At 42.6% G+C, this 5,029-nt stretch overlaps 1 non-coding gene across 1 annotated transcript; it reads left to right on the top strand.

Moving 5' to 3' along the window:
- Positions 1–4,386: 4,386 nt before the first annotated feature.
- On the top strand, positions 4,387–4,494 carry LOC148579552 (small nucleolar RNA R71). Its single transcript, XR_015898790.1, has one exon. It is a non-coding gene; the product is annotated as a small nucleolar RNA R71 (small nucleolar RNA).
- Positions 4,495–5,029: the final 535 nt, after the last annotated feature.

The raw sequence follows: 5,029 nt of genomic DNA, 5'->3' as shown, positions 1-5,029 counted from the left end.
CCGCTTAGACCAGGATTTTATTCCTTTAGGCCCTCCTATCCACTGATGCTCAAAGCCTTGGGATCCTTTTTATTTGCCCTTGCCTTTTGGTTTTAAGGGTTATTGGCTTTTTCTGCTTGCTTTTTCTTTCTATTTTTTTCTTTTTTTCGCCTATTTTTTTCTCTTTTTTTTTTCTGCAAGCTTTGTTTTTTTTTTTTTTGCTGCTTTTTCTTGCTTCAAGAATCATTTTTATGATTTTTCAGATTATCAAATAACATGTCTCCTAGTCATCATTCTTTCAAGAGCCAACATATTTAACATTCTTAAACAACAACTTCAAAAGACATATGCACTGTTCAAGCATACATTCAGAAAACAAGAAGCATTGTCACCACATTAATATAATTAAGCTAAGTTCAAGGATAAATTCGAAACTCATGTACTTCTTGTTCTTTTGATTTGAAACATTTTTCATTTAAGAGAGGTGATGGATTCATAGGACATTCATATCTTTAAGACAAAGTTACTAACTACTAATGATCATGTAATGAAGGCACAAACACAGATAAGTACATAACATAGAAAACGAAAAACAGAGAAGGCAAGAACAAGGAATGAATCCACCTTAGTGATGGTGGCGTTTTCTTCTTGAGGAACCAATGATGTCCTTGAGCTCTTCTATGTCTCTTCCTTGTCTTTGTTGCTCCTCCCTCATTGCTTTTTGATCTTCTCTTATTTCATGGAGCATGATGGAGTGCTCTTGATGTTCCACCCTTAGTTGTCCCATATTGGGACTCAATTCTCCTAGGGAGGTGTTGATTTGCTCCCAATAGTTTTGTGGAGGAAAGTGCATTTGAGGCATTTCCGGGATCTCATGGTGGTGAGCTTCTTGCGCCGCTTGAGCTCCATGACTGGGCTCTCTTGCTTGCTCCATCTTTTTCTTAGTGATGGGCTTGTCTTCTTTGATGAGGATATCTCCCTCTACGTCAATCCCAGCTGAATTGCATAGGTGGAAAATGAGGTGAGGAAAGGCTAACCTTGCCATAGTGGAGGACTTGTCAGCCACCTTGTAGAGTTCTTGAGGTATAATCTCATGAACTTCTACCTCTTCTCCAATCATGATGCTATGGATCATGATGGCCCGGTCTATAGTAACTTCAGACCGGTTGCTAGTGGGAATGATTGAGCATTGGATAAACTCCAACCATCCTCTAGCTGTAGGCTTGAGGTCCAATCTTCTTAGTTGAACCGGCTTGCCTTTGGAGTCAATTTTCCATTGAGCTCCTTCTACACATATGTCCATAAGGACTTGGTCCAACCTTTGATCAAAGTTGACTCTCCTTGTGTAGGGGCGTGCGTTTTCTTCCATGTATGGCAAGTTGAACGCCAACCTCACATTCTCCGGACTAAAATCTAAGTATTTCCCCCGAACCATTGTAGCATAGCTCTTTGGATCCGGGTTCTTACTTTGATCATGGTTCTTGGTGATCCATGCATTGGCATAGAACTCTTGAACCATTAGGATGCCGACTTGTTGGATGGGGTTTGTTAGAACTTCCCAACCTCTTCTTTGAATTTCATGTCGGATCTCCGGATACTCATTTCTTTTGAGTTTAAAAGGGACCTCAGGGATCACCTTCTTCTTGGCCACAACATCATAGAAGTGGTCTTGATGGGCTTTGGAGATGAACCTTTCCATCTCCCATGACTCGGATGTGGAAGCTCTTGTCTTCCCTTTCCCTCTTCTAGAGGATTCTCCGGTCATAGATACCATCAATGGTAATGGAAAAACAAAAAGCTATGCTTTTACCACACCAAACTTAGAATATTGCTCGCCCTCGAGCAATAAACAAAAGAATAGAAGAAGAAGAAGAAATATGGAGAGGGAGAGGGATATGTGGTTTCGGCCAAGAGGAGTGTAGAGGGGTGTGTTGTATGAATTTGATGAAGAATAGAGGTCTTTATATAGGGAAGGGAGGGGGGTGTAAGGTTCGGCCATATGGGTGGGTTTGGGTGGGAAATTGGTTTTGAATTTTGAAGGTAGGTGGAGTTTATGAGGTAGGTTTATGGGGAAGAGTGGGTGGATGTGAGTGGTGAAGGTTTAATGGGGAAGAGAGATTGAGGTGATTGGTGAAGGGCTTTTAGGGAAGAGTGTTTATGGGGTTGTGTGAAAGAGAGTGGTGAGAAGAAGTGAGTGGAGGTAGGTGGGGGTCCTGTGGGGTCCACAGATCCTGAGTTGATCCTGTGGGGTCCACAGATCCTGAGTGGATCCTGTGGGGTCCACAGATCCTGAGGTGTTCAAGGAATTACATCCCTGCACCCATTAGGCATGTAAAAATGCCTTTGTACCCAACTCTGGGCGTTCAGCGCCAGGTTGGTGGCCATTTTGGGCGTTCAACGCCCATCTGTGTGCCATTTCTGGCGTTGAACGCCAGAACCATGCCTGTTCTGGCGTTCAGCGCCCAGAAGCTGCCCATTTTGGGCGTTCAGCGCCAGAACCATGCTCTGTTCTGGCGCTGAACGCCAGACAGATGCTCCTCCAGGGTGTGATTTTTCTTCTGCTATTTTTTATTCCGTTTTCAATTTTTCTATTTATTTTGTGACTCCACATGATCATGAACCTAAGAAAACAATAAAAATAAGAATTAGATAAACATTGGGTTGCCTCCCAACAAGCGCTTCTTTAATGTCAATAGCTTGACAGAGGGCTCTCATGGAGCCTCACAGATGTGCAGAGCTTTGTTGAGACTCTCCAACACCAAACTTAGAGTTTGGATATGGGAGTTCAACACCAAACTTAGAGTTTGGTTGTGGCCTCCCAGCACCAAACTTAGAGTTTGACTGTGGGGGCTCTGGTTGACTCTGCTTTAAGAGAAGCTTTTCAAGCTTCCTCTCCATGGTTGCAAAGGGAGATCCTTGAGTTTTGAATACAAGGGAGTTCTCATTCCATTGAAGGACTATTTCACCTCTGTCAACATCAATCACAGCTCTTGCTGTGGCCAGGAAAGGTCTTCCTAGGATGATGGATTCATCCTCTTCCTTTCCAGTATCCAGGACTATGAAATCAGCAGGGATGTAAAGGCCTTCAACCTTTACTAAAACGTCCTCTACTTGTCCATAAGCCTGTTTTCTTGAGCTGTCTGCCATCTCCAGTGAGATTTTAGCAGCTTGCACCTCATAGATTCCCAGTATCTCCATTGTAGAGAGGGGCATGAGGTTTATTCCTGAACCAAGGTCACACAGAGCCTTAAAGATCATGGTGCCTATGGTACAGGGTATTATGAACTTTCCAGGATCCTGTCTCTTCTGAGGCAATGTCAGTTGATCCAGATCACTAAGTTCATTGATGAACAAGGGAGGTTCAACTTCCCAAGTATCAATACCAAATAATTTGGCATTCAGCTTCATGATTGCACCAAGAAACTTGGCAGTTTGCTCTTCAGTAACATCCTCATTCTCTTCAGAAGAGGAATACTCATCAGAGCTCATGAAGGGCATAAGGAGGTTCAATGGAATCTCTATGGTCTCTAGATGAGCCTCAGAGTCCTTTGGTTCCTCAGAGGGAAGCTCCTTATTGACCACTGGACGTCCCAGGAGGTCTTCCTCCTTGGGATTCACGTCCTCTCCTCTCCTCTCAGGTTCGGCCATGGCGCTTATGTCAATGGCCTTGCACTCTCCTTTTGGGTTCTCTTCTGTATTACTTGGGAGAGTACTAGGAGGGATTTCAGTGATCCTTTTACTTAGCTGGCCCACTTGTGCTTCCAAATTTCTAATGGAAGACCTTGTTTCATTCATGAAACTTACAGTGGCCTTAGATAGATCAGAGACTAGATTTGCTAAATTAGAAGCATTTTGTTCAGAGTTCTCTGTCTGTTGCTGAGTTGATGATGGAAAAGGCTTGCTATTGCTAAACCTGTTTCTTCCACCATTATTAAAGCCTTGTTGAGGCTTTTGATCCTTCCATGAGAAATTTGGATGATTTCTCCATGTTGAGTTATAGGTGTTTCCATAAGGTTCACCTAAGTAATTTACCTCTACTATTGCAGGGTTCTCAGGATCATAGGCTTCTTCTTCAGAAGATGCCTCTTGAGTACTGTTGGATGCAGCTTGCATTCCATGCAGACTCTGAGAGATCATATTGACTTGCTGAGTCAATATTTTGTTCTGAGCCAATATGGCATTCAGAGTATCAACTTCAAGAACTCCCTTCTTCATAGGCGTCCCATTATTCACAGGATTCCTTTCAGAAGTGTACATGAACTGGTTATTAGCAACCATGTTAATGAGTTCTTGAGCTTCTGCAGGCGTTTTCTTTAGGTGAATGGATCCACCTGCAGAAGTGTCCAGTGACATCTTTGATAGCTCAGATAAACCATCATAGAATATATCCAGGATGGTCCATTCTGAAAGCATGTCAGAAGGACACTTTTTGGTCAACTGTTTGTATCTTTCCCAAGCTTCATAGAGAGATTCACCTTCTTTCTGTCTGAAGGTTTGAACATCAGCTCTAAGCTTGCTCAGCTTTTGAGGAGGAAAGTACTTGGCTAAGAAAGCCGTGACCAGCTTATCCCAAGAGTTTAGGCTGTCTTTAGGTTGAGAATCCAACCATAATCTAGCTCTGTCTCTTACAGCAAAAGGGAAAAGCATGAGCCTGTAGACTTTAGGATCTATTCCATTAGTCTTTACAGTATCACATATCTGCAAGAATTCAGTTAAGAACTGAAAAGGATCTTCAGATGGAAGTCCATGAAACTTGCAGTTCTGCTGCATCAGAGAAACTAATTGAGGATTCAGCTCAAAGTTGTTTGCTCCAATGGCAGGAATGGAGATGCTTCTTCCATGTAAATTGGAATTAGGTGCAGTAAAGTCACCAAGCATCCTCCTTTCATTATTATTATTTTCGGCTGCCATCTCCTCTGCCTGTTCAAAAATTTCTGAAAGGTTATCTCTGGATTGTTGTATTTTAGCTTCTCTTAATTTTCTCTTTAGAGTCCTTTCAGGTTCTGGATCTGCTTCCACAAGAATGTTCTTATCCTTGCTCCTACTCATA

This window comes from Arachis ipaensis, chromosome B10 (assembly GCF_059453495.1).
Source record: "Arachis ipaensis isolate K30076 ecotype BB chromosome B10, ASM5945349v1, whole genome shotgun sequence".
NCBI classification, from domain to species: Eukaryota; Viridiplantae; Streptophyta; class Magnoliopsida; order Fabales; family Fabaceae; genus Arachis; species Arachis ipaensis.
The sequence above is the reverse complement of the archived record's forward strand: the minus strand, read 5'-3'. Positions and strand labels throughout refer to the sequence as shown.